The following is an 11,604-nucleotide window of genomic DNA, read 5'->3' on the forward strand; positions in this document are numbered from 1 at the left end:
TGTTCCTTACATAACTTATTCTCAAAAAAATTCATAAAAGTTTGTTGGTTGGTGTAAATGTTTATGACTCTTGGTTAACGAAAGCAGCGTCGTTGTTGAATTGTAAGGTTGGTACTTTGCCCTTTACTTATTTGGGATTGCCGATAGGTTAAAACCCGCGTCGTCTGTCTTTTTGGGAACATGTGGTTAACCCTATTAAATCTAGACCGTCTAGTTGGCAAAGTCGGTTTCTTTCCTTTGGAGGTCGCTTGATTCTTTTAAAGTCTGTCTTGACCGCGCTACCTGTCTATGCTCTTTCCTTCTTCAAGGCTCCAGCAGGTACAATCTCTTCCATAGATTCTATTTTATCTAAAAAAAATTGGGGGGGGGGGGGGGGGGGGGGGGGAGTGAGGATCATAGAAAAATATCTTGGGTGGGTTGGCAGAGAGTTTGTATGAGAAAGGAGTATGGTGGTTTAGGAGTTAGGCGGTTGAGGGAGTTTAATGAGGCGTTGTTAGGGAAGTGGTGTTGGAGATTACTTGTTGATCGTGGAGGGTTGTGGTATGGGGTGTTGGTTGCTAGATATGGTGTTAGGGATGGGAGGTTGGAGGATGGAGGCCGGAGTGGTTCTTTTTGGTGGAAGGAGGTTGGTAGGATTAGAGAAGGGGAGGGTGAGGGCGGTGGTGGCTGGTTCGAGAGTCGTGTGGTTAGGTGTATGGGTGATGGGGAGGATACATTGTTTTGGCATGAGTGATGGTGTGGAGATGTCCCTTTCAGGATTCGATTTAGAAGGTTATTTGATTTAGCTTTAAATAAATCCATTAGTGTTAAAGAGATGTTTTCTTTAGGTTGGGGGGAGGAGGGAGGGGGATGGCAGTGGAGGCGGAGGTTGTGGGCATGGAAGGAGGAGCTTCTTGCGGAGTGTAGGTTATTACTTGCTAATGTTTCTTTGCAGCCTCTTTCTTATGATGTGTGGCAGTGGCAACCAGACCCTTGTCAAGGGTACACAGTTCGTGGAGCTTATGCTTTGCTTACTAATCAAGAGGAGCAGCAGGATAGTCTTTGTGAAGATTTGGTTTGGCACAAAGAGGTTCCCCTTAAGGTGTTTATTTTTGCTTGGAGATTGATTCGAGATAGACTTCCTACAAAGTCTAATTTAGCATATCGTGATATTTTGAATTCAGAGGCATGTTTATGTGTGTTAGGGTGTGGTTTATTGGAAGATGCTCGACATTTATTTTTGTCTTGCAGCTTCTTTGCTTCTTTATGGTCGTTGGTGAGATCCTGGATAGGCTTTGATGGTGTTGATCATTGTGACATTTCAAATCATTGTGCACATTTTGCTTTTTACACAAGTGGTTTGAAAGCAAGGAGATCCTTTCTTCATCTAATTTGGTTATTGACGATGTGTGTTATCTGGAATGAAAGAAATAATAGGATTTTTAAGCAAAAAGAAAGTTCATTAATGCAATTATTAGATAAAGTAAAGTATCAGTCTTTATGGTGGCTGAAAGCTAGTAAGGTTGTTTTTGTGTTTGGTGATCAGATGTGGATGTCGAATCCATTGTCCTGTTTAGGCATTGGTTAACATTTTGTTGTATCTTGTAAACTGCGTGTTTCGTTTTAAGTAGTTTTTTCGGTAAACCTTGTGCTGAAAGGGCTATTTTAGCAATGTTAATATAATCCATTTTTGCCTGTTCTAAAAGAAAAAAACTTATTCTCAAGGTAAAAAAAGGTGAAAATTGCTTTTTTGACATAGAAAACTTCATAAAGACATAAGTAAAATACATTTATGTCCTCAGCGGCAGTTAACAGCCGTTCAAGATTACGCCGGCAGTTAACATCCGCTGGGGTCAGCGGCAGTTAACTGCCGCTCACACCAGTTAGCAGAATCAGTGCAGCCTACACTGGTTTTTTCCAGGAAATTTGTCCTGTTTTACCTATAATTTCAAACGGCAATTCAGGAGGAAATCAAACCTAAACAACAACATCCAACAATCACAAACATCAATATTTCATAGTTTATCAATTATTCGGTAACATTACACAAAACCGATAATGCGTTAACGTTTCACAATTGATTAAAATCCGTTAAATTTTCCACATTATGCAACACATTATACGCAATGTACATGAATTACTAATAAATGCGAAACTTATATATATATATATATATATATATATATATATATATATATAAATAGTTAAATGTTAGTTACATATCACCCAAAAAAATTGATCATTATATATCCCAAAAAATATGTCGGCGCGTATCGACCAAATAACGGATTAACACCGACCAAAAAGTGTCATATTTCATCTAACAAAAGCAAATCATCTAAATGTTCCAGAACATCTTCAAATTCTTCATTTTCTTTAACCGGAGTGTCATCAAACATAATTGGATTGTCTTCATTTGTTGGTTCTTTTGGTGGAACCGGTCTCTCTTTGTCCTCAATCTCCATGAGTACTCAGAAACGATCGTGTTGATCCAAGAATTCATAATCCCATGTTTTTGCCTCATCGCTCCTATGATTTCTCCACTCCGTGGATGATGGATGTAGTGGAAAACCATCTTTCAACTAAAGAAGGACAAAATGATTTGGGATTAAACCAAGGCAAATCATGTTGCCTTTCGGATTAACCGGAGGCGCACCTCTAAGTGGGAAAAAAGTCTCGGAGACTCTAATATCAAGGGTAGTCATCTCCACCGCCGACCTATTGTAACAAGATGCAACGATGTGTCTCATATCCGGGAATGTCAACCATTTGTCGGGAGGTGCAAAGCTACTAGGATTTTTGAGAGGATGCAATCCATCCAAAATGTAGTTGTAACGGTCGGCGCTCGCATATACCTCGATGTATTTGTTCCTATGCTCTTTCAACTCTTTAATAAGTGCTCTCTGCACTATAACATGACTTTCTTCCATCAAACCCACGCGTTCGGCAATAGCCCTAAACCCACAATGTTTGTCACCAATAACATCCACAATTCCCTCAATGTATGGTCTCATTAATTTTGGCATGTAATACATAAGATTCAATAGATCATAATTTCTTGAAACCAAGTTAGGCTTAGGAACCGGAACCGGAGAAATGCCAATGCGAGCACCTTTTCTTTTAGGTTTTGAAGATTTTTGTCGTGGTGAAGATTGACTTTCCGGATGTTGAGAATCAATAGTCTGCCACTTAGATGGGATCCTACGTGTAGTTTTGATTTTTTTGGGAGCTCCTTTGGTTGGCACCCTTTTTGGAGGTGGTGACAACATTGTGGTCTCCGGAAACGCTAACAACCGCATACCCTCTTTGATTTCTAGTTTCATTTGGAATGGAACTCTTTCGAGACGTTCTTGGATACCACACCACTCCTCCGCGACCGAAAACAAATCTTCATTACTTTCTTCTTCACCCATATACAACTTATGCCAATGCGAGTGTATCTCATCCAATCGAATGGGCTTGTTGTGACAGATTTTCATAGCAATGAAGCATGCACAAGGTAGGCCATATGACGTCCTTTGAACACAACCACAAGTTTTCTTCTCGATGCACAAGGTTTTCCTAGGACGCGCTTCTTCCACAAAAATAAAGTTCATGGCTTGTCTAGACATGTGACCCCCAACCCGTAGTACAAAGTGACATCTTTGTACCTATGTTCCAAGACCGTAACGCTCCTACCAAACGATGATTGTATCTCCCAAAATTGATTTGCCAACATCTCATCTATTTTATGCCAATAAGTACCCAAATCACCTTTGGAGGTGGACAAATATTCCTTCACCGCACCATGAGCTCCTTCAACTCTATTTATGGTCTTACACCCAAGATGTAGCACAAGGTCCGTCCATGCCCTCACTAGTTTGTCCTTAAAAGGCTTCAAAATGGTAGTTTCAACATATTCAAGAAACTTTGGATGATCCTTACAAGCATCTTGGAATTCCACTAGATTACCCGCATATAACTCTTGAGTAGGAGATTCAACCAATTTTTCCCATGCATCAAATATGGTATCAACTAACTTACTATGACTCTCCTCGTCGACAATCTTCTTTTGCCCATCTGTAACGCCCTCTCTAATTATTTGATTATTTTTAATGAGTTTAGAATACACTTATATGATTTGTATGATTTATATGATTTATTTTGATGAGTGATATTTTGTTATGATAAATGTTAGTATTTATTAGTATAATATATATGTTATTTGATTTAGAAATATATATATGTTATTTGATTTAGAAATATATATATGTTATTTGGTTTAGAAATATAAATGTTATTTGATTTAGAAATATATATATGTTATTTGATTTAGAAATATATATATGTTATTTGGTTTAAAAATATAAATGTTATTTGTTATAGAAATACATATGATTTGTTGCAGAAATAAATGTGATTTGTTATAGAAATAAATGTTATTTGTTGTAGAAATACACATGATTTGTTATAGAAATAAATGTTATTTGGTGTAGAAATACACATGATTTGTTGTAGAAATATATGTTAATTTGTGTAGAGATATATGTTATTTTGTGTAGAAATATATGTTATCTGGTGTAGAAATATATTTCTTATTTGGTGTAAAAATATATATATGTTATAGAAATATATTTGTTATAGAGATATAATTGTTATTTGTTGTATAAATATTATATATATATATATATATTAGAATAGAATATTGAGATTTTGGTAGGCAATCTAATATATTTTTGTACTTAATATAATATATTTTGGTACTCAATTGATATATTTAATTACTAGATCTAATAGGTGCATTACTTGTTTCCAAAGTTTCTCACTTATTAGTTGTAAATTATCTCTATAAATAGAGAACTCACACAGTTCATTCTACACACCGAAATTCACAGTTGATACTTCCTGTGCTTTTCTTCTCTTCTCCCTCTTTTGACTTGTGTTGACGAGTCTTTCTTCTTTTTCTACTCCTTTCTGTCCCTTCGGAATTAAAAGTGTTCTTAAGACCATAATCCCTCTTCGGTTTAATATACTTTTAGATAAGAGAAAGCGGTAGAGTCCTTCGTCGATCAATCCAAAGGTAAGGGTGAGACTAACTTTGCAATTCTATTAAGTATGTGAATCAATGGTTAGGTTTAACATGATGTAGGATGAGTTTTTGAGGAATTGAAAAGTAGGTTAAAATTGTAGAATTAATGAATAAACGGTGGAAACTTGTTAAAAAGATGTAGAAACTGTCCTTAGACCTTAGATAATGATTAAGATGATTTGATGATATTTATAATGTTATATAATTAGATATATATTGCATGAATTATGTTTAATGATTGAGATGTTGATGACGTGCATTTGTAATTGTTATATATGATGATTATCATTATTGATTGATGCTATTTTGTTGTTGTGATGAATATGATTTACTTTGATGATATGATTAATGAGAGAATATTATATACTGTGAATTAATGATTAAATGCATTACTTGAAATATTATTGAATGATCAAGATGTTGAAATGAATTGTTATTAAGCTTGATATGAATTGATTATGCTGCAATTGTTGTTAAACTAAGTTGCATGAGTTGTTGTTGATTATCATTTGATATTGTTATATCTTGAGATGTTTACGTGTCGCCTATGTTGCTGTTGTTGGTTATGTGAAATATTTATATGACTTATGTGGAAGATGTATGATGTTTAAGTTGTTGATACTTTATATTAATATTGTTATGTTGTGAATTGTTTGTACTGTTTCTGTTGCTATTATGAACTGCTAAGTTGTTTATAATGTGATTTAATGATTAAATGCATTACTCGAAATATTATTGAATTATATTAGGAGCTTTGTCCTCCGCACGATTATTAGTATGAATAAGTTGATGATGAACTCCAAATTATTGGATGTATAAGTGATAAGTTGATTAAGGTGTCTTGTCGATAGAGTCCATGCATTAGCATTCATTGAGCTTTGTCCTCACCACGATTAGGAGCTTTGTCCTCCGCACGATTAGGAGCTTTGTCCTCCGCACGATTAAAGTATATTAATACTTATGATGACGATTGGTACCACAAGCATATAAGTGTCTAAGTTGCATTGTCGCATTTGTCGAGTCAAAGTCGTTGTTGATGAATTATCATCCATGAGTTGTTAAGTTGTCGATGAATTATCATCTATGAGTTGTCGAGTTGTTTTCTACCCATGTGTTGTTAAAGAAGTACCTACGAAGATTATACGATGTGAATTATATGATGTTGACTAAAATATTGCTATGTTGTTTAACATGTTGATTATGATACTGTTATGTTGCTACGTTGTTTAAGATATTGATTATGATATTGTTACGTTGCTATGTTGTTTAAGATATTGATTATGATATTGTTATGTTGTTATGATGTTGTATATGATACTGATTATAATGTTATGATGTTGTTTACGATGTTGATTATATGATGTTATTATGATGCTATATGTTGTGATGTATATAAGTGTTATTATTAAGTGATGAATATGTTGTTCTATATATGATTAATATTATTAAGTGAATATTATGTTATGTTATTGATGATGATCGAATGTTGTGATTACTTGGTAATTGTTTATCAAAGATGCTATGATTTTTAAGATGATATTGTTTAAGATGATTATGTTTAAGATGATTATGTTTAAGATGTTTATGTTGAAGATTTATGATGTTGATTATGGTGTTAGTATGTGTTGATTATATTTTGATAAGATGATGAATATGTTGTTGTTGTTATATTATTATATGAAGATGAATATGTTGTTGTTATATTATTATATTATGACGAGATGATGTATATGTTGTTATTATATAATTAAGATGATTAATATGTGTTGTTCATGTCGTTATAAGATGATGATTTATGTTGTATTGTATATGATTATTATTATTAAGCGATGATTATGTTGTGTCATATATGATTATTATTATAGTGAGATGTTGATTACATTGTGTTGTTTTAAAGTTATTAGTGATGATGATATCTATGAGTTGTTAAGTGTACTTGATGATGTTTATGTTAAATTGATAAGTTGTCTTTTATTCATGAATTGATAATGAGATGTTTGATGAATAAGTATTATTACGAATTAAAGATGTTGTTATGTTGTATATGAACTATGATGTGATGATCTATGTTGGTTATGATTTGGTTATTATGTGTTATATGATGATGTTTATAATGTGATGAATATGAAGTAAATGATAATTAGAAGTTGGTTGAACTATTAAGAATTATTACATGAAGAATTATTATTACTAATAGATGAAGTTATTTATGTTGTTAAATATAATTATTGAATTATATGCTTGATATTATTGTTTTGTGAAATCTCACCCCTTCTGCTTGAAAATGTTGCTCTTCGTATGAGTGGTGGTTCAAGTGTCTCTAGGTGCTCTGATACGTAACGGGATGGGAACTTTGTTATTGCTTTCTATTTCTTACGTATTGTTTTTGAAGAATTATGACTATGTTTTTAGAATAGATTTTTATGACATAATTGTAAAGAGGCCTTAGTGCCAAAGACTGGTTTTAGTTATTGAATAAATTCCGCTGCGAAGTATTAAAGATTTTGTTATTGAATTTTAAAGGATAAATAGTTATTTATTCAGTTTATGATTTTATGAAAAGAAGTGTAGCATTCCGTTTACGTGAATAACTTTGATTATTAAATGAAATTTTTATGTTGGGAAAACGGGGTGTTACACCATCCACCACAACAACATTTTGTTTAACTTTGCAACCGGTGATGATTCTTGATCTAACATTTTTGCCAACATGGAAATAACAAAGTATTGCACCACTATCGGGGAGAACATTTGTTACGGCCTTCATCATACTCGGGTCCCTATCGGTCACTACCACCTTAGGCATATCACTATTTGGTTCAAGAAGTTTAAGCAACATTTGCAAAGCCCAAGTAAAGTTATCCTCCTTCTCCGACGTCATAAATGCAAAATCAACTGAATATGTCAAATAGGTCGAAGTGACTCAAACTATTTCAAATAATGGCATTCTATACAAGTTGGTTTTGTACGTGGAATCAATTATCAAAACAGTCGGAAAAGTGTTAAACAACTTTACCGATGTTGGATGAGTCCAAAATATGTCTTAAACGGTTTGACTTTCCTTTTTTTCTCTTACGTAATAATTATATCCATTCTCTTCCAACTTTGAGATTAGATATTGCATCTCCGTCAAGTCACCCCTTTTTGCCTTTTTGAATTTATGACGTTCATTGTAGACTTGCTTGATATTTGTCATGGACTCTTTCCTTTTCTTCTTCAAATTTGTCAAAATATTTTTTGGTTTCACCGAAGAATCGGTCAAGTCATGTACAATCTTCTTGTCGTCCTCCGTTAATCTTCCGGTAAGAAGGTGCCCTGCTACATACCGCACCATCTCATGGTTGTGAACGCCATTAAGAATAGTCAATTTCCAAGCATTGTTTTCCCTCACGACATATCTACGCACCTTGAACAAACACCCACATTTTCTTGATCTCGTTGCTTCATGCTTCACTTTTGTCTTCGATAATTTGTGCTCGCCGCTCCGTTCACAAACCAACTCCAACATAACATTTTTACCTTCACAAGATCTTCTAATGATAACCGTAAATCCAGCCCTATTTGCTTGTCGACGGACCAAACCGAACAATTCGTCTTTATCTTTCCATGTGTCTCGGGTCGAAAATAAATGAGCCGTGTCCACTTCGTTGTCACGAAGTTTCCACACATCGAAATTGACGCTTGAAGCGTCAACTTTAACGGAAGCTTCGACCTTAGCGGAAGCTTCAACCTTAATTGAATTGATAACTCTAGATTTTCGATCACCCGGATCATCACCCGCATTCTCAACCTTATCTATAAATAAAAAACATACAATTACTAAACTAATTAATAAACATGTATCTAATATCATATAATAACATAAACAAACAAAAAAAAAAACAAAATTGATTTTTTTTTTGCAGTAGCACTGCAATTTGACAATTTTGAAAAAATTTCTAAGTTACCCGCCGCAGTTAACAGCCGCTCACACCTAGCGGTGGTTAGCTGCCGCTCAAGCTCGTGACAGTACAAAAAAAAAACCAGAAAAATCAATCAAATGTAATGGATTTTAACGTTGTAATACATGTTCTTTGATGCATATTGTGTATAGAAACGTCCTAGCAATCAATCATCAATGATTTGGAAGCAAGATTTTGACACAAAAATTTTGAAATGGGGATTTTTTTGGGTATGGTATTGGTGATGTAAGGTGATGAATAAATAGGAGAGGCAGAGGTTTTCTGGTTTTGGGGAAAAAACCAACGGCAGTTAACGACCGCTTACTTCAGCGACAGTTAACTACCGGCGCATCTACCTGCGGTAATTAAGAACCGCTGGAGGCATAAACGTATTTTACTTATGTCTTTATGAACTTTTCTATATCAAAAAAAACAATTTTCAAAAAAGGTGTCATAACATCTTCTCGTGATTACACCAAAAAGGCACCAAAAGTACATTAAACAAGTTTTTTTAAATAGACCAAAAGATAGCATAACATGCTCTTAATTAATTACGTAACATTCTCAAAAGACAATATCTCAACAAGTCCTCAAAAAAATAAAAATACTCAAATGGTTGGTGACTATGTTGCAACTACATAGTTATTGCAGATCATGATTTTTCTTCTCTTGGAATTTGCAACAACTCTAATTGGTGGCATTTAGGACGCACAAATTATAAATTTGTATACTATGCACAAGTTTTTTATACACCATTGGATCATATAAGGAACACGTTATTATAATAGTCTTTCAACACTTGATCAAATAACTTTATGACTCTCTTTCTCTGTTATCTCAATCCCAGTTATTCCAACTTCTTCATCATCCTATTTTTATCTTTTTCTTATTATCCATTCAAAAAACTAAGCCAAAAACTAAAAACAGCGAAGAACATGATGAAGATTGCCCTTGGGGCATTGAATAAAGGAATGAAGATAGAAATTTTGTGTTGAAAAATGATAAAAATTGGTCAAGTCAACTTGTAAAAAGTTTATAAATTGTTGTTTCCAATGTAAAACTATTAATTTTGGTTATCTTAACTAGTGCCTTGAGGATAGGGCTGAAAATGAGTCGAGTCGAACCGAACCTGTCTGAGCTCGGCTCGACTCAATAAGAATTGGTTCGGCTCGAGTTCGACATGAACTATTTTTTCAGCTCGTTTAAAGTTCACGAACAATTCGGTTCGGCTCGTTAGGTTCAGTTCGTTTGCTCAACTCGTCCAAAAAAATTTATAAAAAAAGTTAATTTATAAATCTTGAATATTTTATATATATTTTAAAAGTAAATATTGAATTAAAATAAAAGTTTCCACAAACATGCATAAAATAGACATAAATTATATAAAGTTAAAGGTTGCATAAATACGAAGAAAAATATCTGATACAAGTAATAGAGACAAAAAAATCCAACAAAATTCAAGTAGCTGAGAACAAAATTCATAATATTCTTCTACTTCTAAACTCCAATTGCTCTCCCCTTTAAGACAAAATTGTATTCAGCCACATCTGCCAGAGCCTTCAACTTAATCTTTACTCATTTAGAAAGAAACAAACTTCAAACATGATGCGAACTCTAAAACAGCAACAATTCTACGAGAAAGTGGATCAACATCCTAAAAAAATGCTACATATCAATAAACAACTTAATAAAGGAAAAATCGTTTAATGCTAAAAACATAACAATAAAAGATCCTGGACTATGCTAAAAATCCTTATACATTCCCGTAAATGTCATATCATAGTTGTGTTTAGACACAAAACCTTACAAAGATTCCATAAGAAATTTTATAATAAAGAAAAATTCCCTCCTTTTGAATACCTATTTAGGTGGTGACAACCATCGAAGCCTTTTTTCCACAAGTTGATTATATGGATCAAATAATCCACAATGTTTTGTTGTCAATCAAGTCTGATGTTTTTTTTTTTTTTTTTTTTTGAGATAAATCAAGTCTAATGATTTCCCATTTAAATATAAATCTTTTTTAATGATAAAGGTAACTAATTCCTATTGTATATATACCCCATAAATCAATTAAATAAGTAGACTAAATTTACCAGAAATCTCATGATTTCATTATCACTACTTTATGGATTTGCTTTTGCTTGAAAGAAGACTTCAAATAATCAATATAGGAACATTAAACAATCAAAAATCTTCAAACAAACCCACCTAAATTATACTCTAAATCACTCGACAATCAATATAGGAACACCACAATAAGAGAGACAAACTAAGAAAAGTAAACATGCACAAAAAATTGATCAAAATTTAGAATCAAATACCTTAAGAGAAATGGAGAGCACAATTTTCTCTTTTGATGGAACCCATCGCTACTTCTCAATTCTACATTTATCCACCCGTAGAAAGAGAAGAGGATGCTTGGTAGTTAGGTAGGAATGTGAAAGATTAAAGGATATGAAAAGTTAAAGTTTTGTTTTTTAGAGAAAAAGTAAAGTTTGTAATTTGCTATGCTTCATAATCATTCTTGCGGAACCCAAAAGTTTCTAACTTTTTATTTATTTAATTATTTTGATAAATAATTTTTTTTTTAAAAACTAACTCAAATTGATTTAT

At 33.2% G+C, this 11,604-nt stretch overlaps 1 long non-coding RNA gene across 1 annotated transcript; it reads right to left on the reverse strand.

Annotated features, from left to right (window-relative positions):
- Nucleotides 1-10,366: 10,366 nt before the first annotated feature.
- LOC112416802 (uncharacterized) lies at nucleotides 10,367-11,494 on the reverse strand. Its single transcript, XR_003007304.2, has 2 exons — nucleotides 11,313-11,494; nucleotides 10,367-10,642 (listed from the first exon to the last, which is right to left on the reverse strand). It is a non-coding gene; the product is annotated as an uncharacterized lncRNA (long non-coding RNA).
- Nucleotides 11,495-11,604: the final 110 nt, after the last annotated feature.

The sequence above is a fragment of the Medicago truncatula genome, chromosome 7 (assembly GCF_003473485.1).
Source record: "Medicago truncatula cultivar Jemalong A17 chromosome 7, MtrunA17r5.0-ANR, whole genome shotgun sequence".
NCBI classification, from domain to species: Eukaryota; Viridiplantae; Streptophyta; class Magnoliopsida; order Fabales; family Fabaceae; genus Medicago; species Medicago truncatula.